Source organism: Aegilops tauschii, chromosome 3 (genome assembly GCF_002575655.3).
Source record: "Aegilops tauschii subsp. strangulata cultivar AL8/78 chromosome 3, Aet v6.0, whole genome shotgun sequence".
NCBI lineage: Eukaryota > Viridiplantae > Streptophyta > Magnoliopsida > Poales > Poaceae > Aegilops > Aegilops tauschii.
The window spans coordinates 589,338,863-589,354,369 of NC_053037.3; positions in this window are offsets into that span (position 1 = coordinate 589,338,863).

Here is a 15,507-nt window from a genome sequence, read left to right on the forward strand (position 1 = left end):
TCTATGATGTCATCCACAGGGTATGTACCCAGCAGTGTGTCGCCCGGGGCGGAACCAACGCTGCTTCTCGGCATGGATGGGACAGTGCTATCCAATGCTGGATGATCATCCGCTTGCTGCTGCCGCTGCTGAGACCCCCTTTCCTGGCTAAGTGAGTCGATCTGCTGCTGCTGCTGCTGCTGGAATTTGAGTGCCAAGTCCGTGTGCCTTGCTTCTAGGCCTTGAAGGCGTTCCGCGTCCTTCTTCCTCTACTCCTCCTCCAGCTTCCTCTTCTTCTCCTCCTCCATCTTCTTTCTTGCACGGGTCCTGTAGTCGTCGTTCCATTCCAAAAAGCCCTCATACCAGGGAATAACGCCCTTGTCTCGTGTTCTTCCCGGGTGTTCAGGATTTCCCAGGGTGCGCGTAAGCTCGTCGTTCTCTCTATTGGGCGTGAACACCCCCTTTCGAGCATCTTCTATTGCCTCAAGTAACTTTTGTTCTGCTCCGTTTAGACTTGCCTTCTTCGAAACCAGGCCTGTCTTCGGGTCCAACGCACCCCCCATGCGCATAGAACCAAGTTCTGCACCTGGGGGGCCAGCTCCTAGTAACCGGAGTGACCCCTGCATCCTCCATCTCTTGCTTAGACTTATCCCACTTAGGCATTGCCACCGCGTAGCCACCTGGACCCAGCCTATGGAACTGCATCTTTTTTGCGGCATTGGCCTTGTTTTTTCTCGACCGTTCCTTAGATAATTCTGATTCCTTGAATTTCACGAAAGTGGGCCAGTGTTCTCTTTGCTTCTCCAGTGTTCCCTTGAATTCTGGAGTCTTCCTTTCTGTAGCGAGGTAGTTGGCCCATACAGTTTTCTTGTGGGTGTTGAATGCAATTGCCATCTTCTTAAGAGCAGCGTCCTTGACTTTCTGCACATCTGCATCAGTGAAATAATCTGGTAGGGTGAAATGTTCCATCAGAGATTCCCAAAGCTTTTGTTTTGCTCTGTCGTCGACCCAAGTAACATCTGGGCGTTTAGTTTTTGGCTCTTTCCATTCTTGAATGGAGATCGGGAGTTGGTCCTTCACAAGAACTCCGCACTGACGAACGAACTTGCTCGCAATGTTCTTTGGCGTGAGGGGTTCGCCACTAGCTTTGATGGAATCGATGTTGTACTTTACACCCTCCTTCAACTTTTTGCTCGGGCCGCGCTTTGTCCTGCTGTCTGTAGAAGCAGATTTGCTCGATCCGGAGGGCTAAAAAAAGAAAGATCGATTCGTTAATATATCTTCAAATAAAAAAACATGTGATGATCACTAGATGCCTGCTTATATAAATATACCTCGCCGGTAGTCTTTGTTATTTCAAGATCAACATTGTATTCGTCATCATAATCATTATCTGCGTCATCATAATCATAATCATAGTTCATGACTTCATCAGCTCGGTCGTCGAGATCGAATATCTTATCATCACCCTCCCCGGTATTGTTCAGATATTGGGAGCCGTCATTTGCTTCATTCAGATCATCTGGCCTGCTAGGGCTGCGTATGATCTCGAACAGGGCCTCTTCTCCCTCTCTGCCGGTATTGTCCGCCATAGCTTTTATTTAACTAATACAGAAGAAATATAAAACAATTAAGTATTCAAATTATAATGCATGGATGCAATCAATAAGGAAAAACTGAATCATATAGTACATAATATGCATCGTCTCGAATAATATATAATCTCGAATACATCATCTCGAATAATATATAATCTCGAATACATCGTCTCGAATAATATATAATCTCGAATACATCGTCTCGAATAATATATAATCTCGAATACATCACTGGCTAGGTAGCTAATAAAGATCGACTACTATAGAAGAATCTAGGCCACTCGCGGTTCCTGGGGCGCGGGCGGTGGACAACCAAAGACAAGGAACCATCACAGGATCATATCTCCGGTCATCTGCCCAAAGAACCTGCCAGGTATTGGAGAACCTGGCGTCCATCGCAGCCATGTAGCGATAGACGTGCTCGTCCTCCTCCCTGACACGACGACGCACCACCTCCGGCGGGGCCGGCTCCCTCTGCACCGAATGTGGCCCACGCGAACGCCACCAAAGGAGATCAGGATCGATGACGGGACCCGAGGCCGGGTTCCTCACCAAGCGGCGCGCCCCTCCAGGTAGCACCTCCCAGTGCCAGCCCGGCGGAGCCCAATCCCAGATATGTGTCAGCCGGACATCGTCGCGAACAGGTCGACGGCGAGGATGCGGGCCGGGCATCGTCGAGAACAAATACTACATGCCCGCAAAAAGTAACATTTTTTAACTGATTGGATTGTGATAACTAAAATTCTATATGCAAATTCTAACAATTTGACATTAATCTAATTCATCTAACTAAAACTAATTCTAAAATTTCTAACATTTCTATATATATAACTAATATTTCTATAACATTTCTAACACTTCTATAACTAAAAAACAGAAAAATTGCTAACATTTCTATAAATATTTCTATAACTTAAAAACAGAAAAATTTATAACATTTCTATATAACTAACATTTCTATAACATTTCTAATATTTTATAACTAAAAAACAGAAAATTTTCTAACATTTCTAATAATATTTTTATAACTAAAAAACAAAAAAATCTAACATTTCTATAAATATTTCTATAACTAAAAACATAAAAATTACTAACAATTTTACAACTAATTAACAATGTGTGTGTGGACATGGCGGCCGGGGCAGGCGCTCACCGGCGAGGCGAGGCGACGGGGGGTGGCGACGGGGACGGCGACGGGCGGCGATGATGCGGATGGCGGCGATGGGGACGGGGCGGCGACGACGGGGACGGGGACGGCCGGGGCGGCAACGACGGGGACGGGGCGGCGACGGGGGCGTCGACGAGGGGTGGCGACGGGGGCAGCGACGGGGGCGGCGGGCGATAGGGCAGAGGAGAAGAAGCAGATGAAAACTGACGAAATTTCTAAGTGCTGCTTATATAGGATGGGCCTTTAGTACCGGTTGGAGCCACCAACCGGTACTTAAGGTCAAATTTGGCCAGCCCAAGCGGCAGGAAGCGGACCCCTTTAGTACCGGGTGGTGGCACCAACCGGTACTAAAGACCCCCCTTTAGTACCGGTTGGAGCCACCACCCGGTACTAAAGGGTGTGCGCTGCCAGGCGAGGCGCGCCGAAGTTTAGTCCCACCTCGCTAGTTGAGGAGCGTCAGGACCAGTTTATAAGCCCCGACGCGGGCACTGCATTGAGCTCCTCTCAATAGCAGGCCTTCTGGGCCTACCTCTCCTACTCTGCCTGTGGGCCTACTGGGCTTGCGGGCCTGCATCCTGGCCCAACTACAGGTTGGGTTTCTAGTCGTATGCAGGCCGCTCTGGCCCAGTAGGTGGGCTTTTTTATTTTCTTATGTTTTGAACTTTATTTATTTTTTGTTTATTTATTTTTGAGTTGTTTTTTGCTGTATTTAGAGTTTCTTTGGGAATATTTTTGCTTTAGGTACAAAAAATTACAAACTTTCTGTTAGTGCCGGTAGTTTACAAATTTGAATACTTTACATTTTGAATTATTTGAAATTTGTGTGAATCACTAGTTTGTGAATAACTTAACTTTGAAAATAGATTTTCAGTGATTCTTTTTCCTTATGTTTAATATTAGTGTGTTTTATCATTATATTCAATTTGGTAATGCTTAGGTTATTTAAAAAATGAAATCCCTTTGTAACGGATGAGTTTTCGTCCGAAACCCTGATACTTCGAAAGAGATTGTCCTTTTTATACACGAAGTGCATCCAGTTTTTGCGGTAACCCTCTCTACTTTTTTGCACATGCTATGTGGGTGAAATTATGATACCATGCCAACTTTCAACCTTTTCTGAGTTCATTTGAAATGCTTTTCAATTTCAGGGTCATTTAGCTGAAAAAATCAGTAAATGCATGAAAGAATTTGTTTGCACATAATATTTCTTCGCGTTTCAAATGCCAAAACACATAACTACCCTAACTATTACAGAGATTCCCTCCTGGGTGTGAAACACAGAAGAAATTGATGATAGTGAAGCCGATCACATCCCAGATCTTTGGGTGTGAAACTTTTTCTTCGCGTATGTCCCTTTGCGTCGTAGCCATGGAAAATCTTCATCATTTAACTGGATGCTCGGGTCAATATTCACTGTGAATGGAGCAATTTCATCAAACTTTTCATAATCTTCTGACATGTCTGTCTTGTCATCCACTCCCACGATGTTTCTCTTCCCAGAAAGAACTATGTGGCGCTTTGGCTTATCGTATGATGCATTCGCTACCTTATGTTTTCTTTTTCTCGGCTTGGTAGACATATCCTTCACATAGAAAACCTGTGCCACATCATTAGCTAGGACGAATGGTTCGTCTGCATACGCAAGATTGTTGAGATCCACTGTTGTCATTCCATACTGCGGGTCTTCCGTTACCCCATATCGTGTCATATTGACCCATTTGCACCGAAACAAAGGGACCTTCAAATCACGTCCATAGTCAAGTTCCCATATCTCCTCTATGTAACCATAATATGTTTCCTTTCCCGTCTTGGTTGTTGCATCAAAGCGGACACCACTGTTTTGGTTGGTGCTCTTCTTATCTTGGGCGATCGTGTAAAATGTATTACCATTTATCTCGTACCCTTTGAAAGTCATTATATTCGTAGATGGTAACTGGGACAGCGAGTACAGGTCATCTTCAATAGAGGCGTCATGCATGGTATGTGTCTGCAACCAGCCGGCGAAACTCCTGGTTTGTTCACGTGTAATCCAGTCATCAGACCGCTCCGGGTGTTTGGAGCATAGAAAATTCTTGTGTTCGTCCATATACGGAGCCACCAAGGCGGAATTCTGTATAACTGTGTAGTGTGCTTCAGTGAGAGAATGTCCGTCCATACATATTTTTTGATTCCCTCCTAGCGTGCCTTTTCCATCCAGTCTGCCCTTATGCCGCGATTCAGGAACACCAATCGGCTTAAGGTCAGGAATAAAGTCAATACAAAACTCAATGACCTCCTCATTTTCATGGCCCTTGGAGATGCTTCCTTCTGGCCTAGCACGGTTATGAACATATTTCTTTAAGACTCCCATGAACCTCTCAAAGGGGAACATATTGTGTAGAAATACAGGACCCAAAACGCTAATCTCTTCGCTTAGGTGAACTAGGACGTGCATCATGATGTTGAAGAAGGATGGTGGGAACACCAACTCGAAACTGACAAGACATTGCACCAAATCATTCTCTAACCTTGGTATGATTTCTGGATCGATTACCTTCTGAGAGATTGCATTGAGGAATGCACATAGCTTCACAATGGCTAATCGAACGTTATCCAGTAGAGGCCCCCTCAATGCAACCGGAAGCAGTTGCGTCATAATCACGTGGCAGTCATGAGACTTTAGGTTCTAGAACTTTTTCTCTGCCATGTTTATTATTCCCTTTATATTCGACGAGAAGCCAGACGGTACCGTAATACTGAGTAGGCATTCAAAGAAGATTTCCTTCTCTTCTTTGGTAAGAGCATAGCTGGCATGACCCTGATGTATGCCGTCTTTTCCATGCATACGTTGCTGGTCCTCCTGTGCCTCAGGTGTATCTTTTGTCTTCCCATACACGCCCAAGAAGCCAAGCAGGGTCACGCAAAGATTCTTCGTCGCATGCATCACGTCGATTGCAGAGCGGACCTCTAGATCTTTCCAATAGGGCTGGTCCCAAAATATAGATTTCTTCTTCCACATGGGTGTGCGTCCGTCAGCGTCATTAGGAACAGGTTGTCCGCCAGGACCCTTTCCAAACACTACCTCCAAATCCTTGACCATATCATGTACATCAGCACCAGTACGGTGGCGAGGCTTCGTCCGGTGATCCGCCTCACCTTTGAAATGCTTGCCTTTCTTTCTTACAGGATGCCTGCTCAGAAGAAATCGACGATGTCCCAGGTACACATTCTTCCTACAATTGTCCAAATATATACTGTCGGTATCATCCAAACAGTGCGTGCATGCGCGGTATCCCTTGTTTGTCTGTCCTGAAAGGTTACTGAGAGTAGGCCAATCATTGATGGTCACGAACAGCAAGGCCTTTAGGTTAAATTCTTCCCCCATGTGCTCATCCCACGCACGTACACTTGTTCCATTCCACAGCTGTAAGAGTTCTTCAACTAATGGCCTTAGGTACACATCAATGTCGTTGTCGGGTTGCTTAGGGCCTTGGATGAGCACTGGCATCATAATGAACTTCCGCTTCATGCACAACCACGGAGGAAGGTTATACAAACATAGAGTCACAGGCCAGGTGCTATGGTTGCTGCCCTGCTCCCCAAAAGGATTAATGCCATCTGCGCTTAGACCAAACCATACGTTCCTTGCATCATCTGCAAACTCCTTCCCGTACTTTCTCTCAATTTTTCTCCACTGCGACCCGTCAGCGGGTACTCTCAACTTTCCGTCTTTCTTACGGTCTTCTCTGTGCCATCGCATCGCCTTGGCATGCTCTTTGTTTTGGAACAAACGTTTCAACCGTGGTATTATAGGAGCATACCACATCACCTTGGCAGGAATCTTCTTCCTGGGGCGCTCGCCCTCGACATCACCAGGGTCATCGCGCCTGATCTTATAGCGCAATGCACCGCATACCGGGCAAGCGTTCAAATCCTCGTACTCACCGCGGTAGAGGATGCAGTCATTAGGGCATGCTTGTATCTTCTGCACCTCTAACCCTAGAGGGCAGACAACCTTCTTTGCTTCGTACGTACTCTTGGGCATTTCGTTGTCCTTTGGAAGCATATTCTTTATCATTACCAGCAACTTTCCAAATCCCTTGTCAGATACACAATTCTCTGCCTTCCATTGCAGCAATTTCAGTGTGGTGCCCAACTTTTTCTTGTCAGCTTCGCAATTCGGGTACAACAATTTGTTGTGATCCTCTAACATGGCTGCAACTTCTTCTTCTCCAAATCACTTGCGCAGTTTCTCTTTGCATCGGCAATGGCCCGACCTAGATCATCAGCGGGCTCATCTGATGCCTCTTCTTCAGCTTCTTCCCGCATTGCCGGCTCAGCTTCTTCCCCCATTGTTGTATCATCGTATTCAGGGAACCCATGGCCAGGATAGTTGTCGTCGTCCTCTTCTTCTTCATTGTCTTCCATCATAACCCCTCTTTCTACGTGCTTGGTCCAAACATTATAGTGGGGCATGAAACCGGACTTAAACAGGTGGACGTGAATGGTTCTTGACGTAGAGTAATTGTGATCATTCTTACAGACTAAACATGGACAAGGCATAAAACCATCCGCCCGCTTGTTTGCCTCAGCCGCAAGCAGAAAAGTTTGCACGCCATTAATGAACTCGGGAGAGCATCGGTCATCGTACATCCATTGTCGGCTCATCTTCATTACACAACACCGAATAGACCAAATTAATACAAGTTCATACATAAAGTTCATACAAGACTTAAATGCAACAAACAAATAACTCTCTAACTAAAGAATTTAAATGCAACAACAAATGCGATCAAGATCGCAACTAAGGTAACAATTGATCGAACAGCATAATGATACCAAGCCTCACTCTAATCTTTCTAATCTTCAAGCGCATTTTCTCCATCTTGATCTTGTGATCATCGACGACATCGGCAACATGCAACTCCAATTCCATCTTCTCCCCCTCAATTCTTTTCAATTTTTCTTTCAAATACTCGTTTTCTCTTTCAACTACATTTAACCTCTCGACAATAGGGTCGGTTGGAATTTCAGGTTCACAAACCTCCTAGAAAAAAATATCTATGTCAACTTGATGGGCATAATTTGTCATAAACACGAAATGCAACAACTAGTTTTAAAAGAGAATATACCACATCCGAATCATAACAAGGACGAGGGCCGACGGGGACGGATATCAAAACCATGGCACTATGTATAACAAACAACGTACGGGTAAGATAATTATACGAGTAACTATATATCCAAATCACACAAATATCAATTTGGTAATGTAAACCATTCATGAACAAGAGGCTCACCACAAGGTGGTGCCGGCGACGGAACGGTGCGGGCGATCGACTGTGGTTACGACGGAGATTTAGAAGGCACTAAGTAAACCACACCTACATATGCAAACTAAGTGTTAGTTTTGACCACAAATTGCATATAAATCAAATACTAGCAAATATATTTTCTACCAAATTACTAAACTCATAAATTAATCACTATACAAAGCATTGCAAGAGCTAATCTAGCAATGAGAGATGAAAGGACAAAGTTGCTAACCTTTGTGATCATTTGAATGGATGGGGGCCTTCAAATCTTGACAAATTTTGGGCAAAATGTGTGATGAGCTCGAGAGGAAGAGGGGAAGAACAGAGAGGAGAGGGGAAAGGGGAAGAACAGAGCAAGCTCGGGTGGACGAAGGGCTTATGTACGACGACCTTTAGCACCGGTTCGTGCCACGAACCGGTACTAAAGGTGCTGCAGGGGCCCCGGACTGACAATATCCTGCCACCACTCACTTTAGTACCGGTCCGTGGCACGAACCGGTGCTAAAGGTCGGCCATGAACCGGTACTAATGAAAGCGGCTGGCTAGCCGTATGAACCGGCACTAATGCACACATTAGTGCCGGCTCAAAAGCAAACCGGCACTAATGTGCTTGACATTTGACCCTTTTTCTACTAGTGGATACGTGACCCCTCCTGAAAAGATGATGAATTGTAGTTGCAAAGTTGACTGAGAACATAGTTTTTTGGTTTCCAATAGAGTTTATGCTTTATACTTCGATGTTGTGATGAATTGTTACTTATTCATGAGAAGTCTATGATAAAAGTTTTGTGATAAAAGTTTTATGTTAAAGTTTGTTGTTGTTATAATAATTTACATGATGCTTGTATGTCTGTATTTTGTTTTTATCGACACCTCTCTCTCTCTCTAAGCATGTGGACATGTTTTTCGATTTCGGTTTTTGCTTGAGGACAAGCGAGGTCTAAGCTTGGGGGAGTTGATATGTCCATTTTGCATCATGTTTATCTACTATTATTTATAATTTTTTCATGTATAATAATGCTTTTTGGAGTAATTAATACCTTTTCTCTCATAATATGCAAGGTATACACAAGGAGGGAGAATTCCGGCAGCTGGAAATCTGGACCTGAAAAAGCTACGTCGGGCTACCTATTTTGCACAACTCCAAATGAGCTGAAACTTCACGGGAAATTTTTATGGAATAAATAAGAAATAGTGGAGCAAATAACTACCGAAGGGGGGCCACCTGGTGAGCACAAGACACCAGGGCGCGCCTGGCCCCCCAAGCGCGCCCTGGTGGGTTGTGCTCAACCCAGGCCATGTCCTGTGCCCATCTTCTAGTATATAAGTCATTTTGACAAAGAAAAAATAAGGAGAATACTTTCGGGGGAGCACCGCCGTCTCGAGGCGGAACTTGGGCAGGAGCACTTTTGCCCTCCGACGGAGCGATTCCACCGGGGAACTTCCCTCTCGGTGGGGGAAATCATCGTCATCATCATCACCAACAACTCTCCCATCTTGGGGAGGGAAATCTCCATCAACATCTTAAACAGCACCATATCCTCTCAAACCCTAGTTCATCTCCTTGTGTTCAATCTTTGTACCGGAACCTCAGATTGGTACTTGTGGGTGACTAGTAGTGTTGATTACATCATGTAGTTGATTACTATATGGTTTATTTGGTGGAAGATTATATGTTCAGATCCAATATGCTATTTAATACCCCTCTGATCTTGAGCATGATTATCATTTGTGAGTAGTTACTTTTGTTCTTGAGGTCACGGGAGAAATCTTGTTGCAAGTAATCATGTGAATTTGATATGTGTTCAATATTTTGATAGTATGTATGTTGTGATTCCCTTAGTGGTGTCATGTGAACGTCGACTACATGACACTTCATCATATGTGGGCCTAAGGGAATGCATTGTGGAGTAGTAATTACATGATGGGTTGCGAGAGTGACAGAAGCTTAAACCCTAGTTTATGCGCTATTCCGTAAGGGACCAATTGGATCCAAAAGTTTTAATGCTATGGTTAGAAGTTATTCTTAATACTTTTCTCGTAGTTGCGGATGCTTGCGAGGGGGTTAATCAAGGTTTGTTCAAGTAAGAACAGCACCTAAGCACCGATCCACCCACATATCAAATTATCAAAGTAGTGAACACAAATCAAACCAACATGGTGAAAGTGACTACATGAAATTCCCGTGTACCCTCAAGAACGCTTTGCTTATCATAAGAGACCGTTTTGGCCTGTCCTTTGCCTCAAAAGGATTGGGCTACCTTGCTGCACTTTTGTTACTACTATCGTTACTTGCTCGTTACAAATTATCTTGCTATCAAACTACTCGTTACTTATAATTTTGGTGCTTGCAGAGAATACCTTGCTGAAAACCACTTGTCATTTCCTTCCGCTCCTTGTTGGGTTCGACACTCTTACTTATCGAAAAGGCTACAATTGACCCCATATACTTGTGGGTCATCAGAAGCGCCGGCCATGTGCTATGATTGGTGCTCATATCGCCAAAAGGATTCATCCCGTCAGTACACTCCCCGAGCCTTATACTTCTAGGATCCTTGGCAAAGTCTTGAAACTTGTTGTCGATTAATTCCCATTGAGCCCCATCTTTCGGATGCCTCTTATACTTATCCGCAATTCGCTCATCATGATGCAACCAAAAACTCTTTGCCTCTCTAGGGTTTGCAAACAAAAGCCTCAACCTTGGAATTAAAGGCAAGTACCAAACAACCTTGAACGGGATTCCTGTCTTGATCTCGTCGTTGATACGTCTCCAACGTATCTATAATTTATGAAGTATTCATGCTGTTATTTTATCATTCTTGGGTGTTTTACAATCATTTTATAGCAACTTTATATCATTTTTTGGGACTAACCTATTGACCCAGTGCCCAATGCTAGTTGTTGTTTTTTGCTTGTTTTTTACATCGCAGGAAATCAATATCAAACGGAGTCCAAACACCGCGAAACTCCACGGAGATTTTTTATGGACCAGAAGGAACCCAATGGGCCAGAGTTGCACCTGGGGGGTGCCCCGAGGAGGGCACAACCCACCAGGGCGCGCCAGGTGGGTTGTGCCCACCTCGGTGGCCTCCCGCACCCCCTCTTTGCACTATAAATTCCCAAATATTCCAAAACCCATCGGGGTTAACCTAGATCAGAAGTTCCATCGCCGCAGGGCTTTGTAGCCACCGAAAACTAATCTAGACCCCATTCCGGCACCCTGTCGGAGGGGGGAATCATCTCCGGTGGCCATCTTCATCATCTCGGCGGCCACCACGATGAGGAGGGAGTAGTCCATCCTCGGGGCTGAGGGTATGTACCAGTAGCTATGTGTTGTATCTCTCTCTCGTGTTCTTGAGATGGAACGATCTTGATGTAACGCGGGCTTTGTTGACATAGATGAACCATATGGGGTGTTTCCCCTCTCTATCTTGTATTGAGTTTTCCCTTTGAATTTGTCTTATCGGATTGAGTCTTTAAGGATTCGAGAGCACTTAATACGTGTTTTGTATGAGGATATCTGTAGTGACATTGGGTTATCCAATTGAGTTACTTGATGTGTATTATTGTTATCAACTTGTGGGTTCCGTGACTTTAGGGCCTATGCATAGGGGTTGGCACACGTTCTCATCTTGACTGTCCGATAGATACTTCGGGGCACTCCTTGGGAATCAAATAGATAAATCTGAAATTGTGTGATGCTTATCGTATAATCAAACCCACGGATATTCTAGGTGACATTAGGGCTTTGGTTGATTTGCATCTTAAGGTGTTATTCTAAAGAATAGCTTTGTGGTGGTTTCGTGCCCGACAGCAATTTCCATATAACAAGTAATTTTGGAGTGAACTCTACGCCGCACTTGAGGGATTTACATATGATTCAACTATGTCAACACTGTTGGGAGATCACACTAGCGAAAGTACGGACCCTAGGCCTTGTTTCTAAGCATTGCAATACTGTTTTTGTGCCTGTTTACTATTTGCTACCTTGCTGTTTTTATAATTTCAGATTACAAAATTCAATATCTAGCATCCATATTACACTTGTATCACCATCTCTTCGCCAAACTAGTGCACCTATACAACTTACCATTGTATTGGGTGTGTTGGGGACACAAGAGACTTTTTATTATTTGGTTGCAGGGTTGTTTGAGAGAGACCATCTTCATCCTACACCTCCCACGGATTGATAAACCTTAGGTCATCCACTCGAGGGAAAATTGCTACTGTCCTACAAAACTCTGCGCTTGGAGGCCCAACACGTGTCTACAAGAATAAAGTTGCGTAGTAGACATCAGTCGTCCAATTTGTACTTGTCATTTGCTCACCTGCGCTTGTATCGTGCATGCTTGCATGTGGGACATGCACGCAAATCTTTGTACTCACCACGGTACAATATACAATCATTCAAACAAGCGTGTATCTTCTGTACTTCAAGTTCCAATGGGCAAACAATTTTCTTCGCTTCATTCGTGCTTCTAGGGAGCACATTATCTTCCGGAAGAATTTCTTTGAAAATACCTAACATCTCTGTGAAGCCCTTGTTTGATAGACCGTTTGTTGCTTTAAATCTGAGAAGTGCCAGGGTGGCACTCAACTTGGAGTATTTGTTTTGCAACATGGATACAATTCTTTCTTGGAGTTCGCATCAATGGTTGGTTGATCCTTGTACCCAATCATATCCTTTTGTGGGCCCTCGAAATCTGCAATCATAGCAGCAAAATCTGGCATATCAAGATCATCGTCATCTACGTCGACTTCTTGGTTTTCCAGTGGGTGTTTCGGCTTTCTGGTGTTCCATTGATAGCTTGACGCCTCTGCCCCGATGTTAGATTCGACATCCATGTGACATTGATCGGGGTTTGGCATCTCGCAGCCCTGGGTATCTTCATCCATGACCTCCTCTTCATCGTGTTTGGTCCAACCTGTATACCATCCATGAATCCCCAAGAGACTAAGTGCCGCTGGACATCTACAACTTCATGTGACTCTATATTGGCACAATCAGTACATTGACACAAGATGTAATCTGCATCACCAATTATCCTCTTTGTACTTTCAGCCAAATTAATGAACTCTATCATACCACTGATAAAATATGCGGTTCTCCGGTTCTTCATCCACCGAGATCGTTCCATCTGCACCACACGAATGGTAATTAAAAACTGTAGTGACCCGATCCCAATGGATCGAAGTCTCTGTGCTTAAGTGTCATCCTTGGATCGGTATGCTGACACACACAGTACTCGAGGAATTATAGCAGAGTTCAATCACACACTTTATTACATCAAGGTCCTCAAAAGAGTATTTATTACAATAATATGGCTAAAGGCCATCTACATAAAATAATTGCGGAAGCTTCGAAGGTAAATGAGTCCATCAACTCCATGGCAAAACTGAGTGCAGAACAACGACCTATCGCACCTTACTCTTCGTCTGAAAGATCTGCAACATGAAACGTTGCAGCCACAAAGGGTCAATACATTGAATGTATTGGCAAGTCACACCCAAAGTATGAAAACAGACCTATCATCTACATGCAAGGATATAACAAGTGGATAGCTCTAAGGATTATTTTGCATAAAGCCAATTTTGTCCTACTTCTACTCACTAGCCAAATTTTGTTTTTTGCATTTTAATTAACCTATTGTTAAATTGGACCACCTCCAATTTAACCCACCTATGAGAGCCTTCGAGGATCATAGGTTCCCAAATTGTTATTTCCATGAGAGCCCCGGGGATCATGGTTTAATTAAACCCACATTAGAATAATTATTTGGGATGAGAAGATCTTCTAGAGGTTTCAAGTCCAGTTGCTCAAAGTCCACTTTCTAGCCCCATTTGGTTTTCTTTGGTTTTGTATGATTGTTTATGTGTAAAGTATGATAGCTTGTTGGTATCTTAATATGGTTGCATATTTGTATGCTTATGTCTTTACTGTTTGCTTTGAATAGAATTCCCGGAGTGCGAGGCTTGTGTCTATGAAGCGTTAGAGTTTCAACATCGTCAAGAAGTCAAGTTCACTTTGATCATATATTTCCAGTACCCATGTTTTATTGCATAAGTAGTTTTATTTCCACCATGAATAGTAGGATAGTGAGCATTGAACTTGAGGTAGTATCATGAGGTAGGAGAGACCCAACACCCTGTTACCATTGCTCGGGAAGGGACGTACTTCATATTTGCTATGCTTTAGTTGATGAGGTTTGGTTGTGAGATTCAGAAGTGTTGTGAGGTTAAATAATTCAAGACCTGCATGATGATTCAAGACTTCAAGACTTCAAGGACTCAATATACCTCTGGGTGGATTGGAAAGCATCTGGCAGCCTGATATCTATCATGGTTATGCCCGGGAATCCTGGTATCTACCTGTGATCATCCCGACGGAATGCCACCCAGGCTCAAAGAGATGGATGGATACTTCAAGGCCGGAAAGCTTATGTGTGCAACCGCAAGCCATTATGGGCTCTGGCTTGGTTGACCTTAGTCGAGACTTTGGTTGGTCATATTGCTAGCAGAAGTAGACGAACGGTAGGATTGGATGAGCACTGACTTTCGGCCGGAGGACCGTTTTGGAAGACCATGTTTTGATCGTCCCGTTCTCAAACACCAGGCAGTGCGAGGACATAACAGGAGGGATCGGATCTTGCGGGTAAAGTGTACAAGACTCTGCAGAGTAACAATCTAATCAATTAGTTGTGTCCCCGGTTATGGACAACTTGAGCACCGGAGATGATACTATCAGCCAGCCTCAACACAATTAATTATAATGAGTGGGTTTATTAATAATTTGGGATGTGAGAATTGGTTGGCAGAACCATCTCATTAACAACAAATATTTTGTAGTAATTAAAATCTAGTCCTTTTGTTGTAGGGAAAAAATTTGCTATTTGCAAAAACTTAAACTTAGAGCCCCACAGCCAAAACTGCATATAGTGATAGCATTTTATTATTTTTTCCTCTCTGTGACTTGCCGACATATTCAAAATGCTGACCTACACAGCTGCAACATCTTATGTTGCAGAGGTTTATTCTGACCAGGAGTGAGGCTACGCTCTACGCTTGATGATTGCCCTATGGAGTCGGATGGACTCACTATCGTCTACGTCTTCCGCGGTAGTTTATCTCACGAGTTGGCTTTTGGCCGAATTTATTCTATTGTAAAAAAGACTCTATATGAGATTCGATGTAATAAAGCATGTGTGATTGCACTTTGGTATATTCATTGTATTGTGTGTGCCAGCATGATCTTGGGATGGTACAGATACACAGAGACTTGATTGATTTCGGGTCGGGTCGCTACAAAAACAAAACAACAACATTAATACATGAATTAACTGCTGCCCAAAGATGCGTCCATAAATCACAAGGTTTTATTTTCATAATTGCTGAGGGCGCTCCATATTGTTATCTAGACATGCAATGACAAAAATTAATGGCCACTCAATTTATACGCAGAGTACTAGTA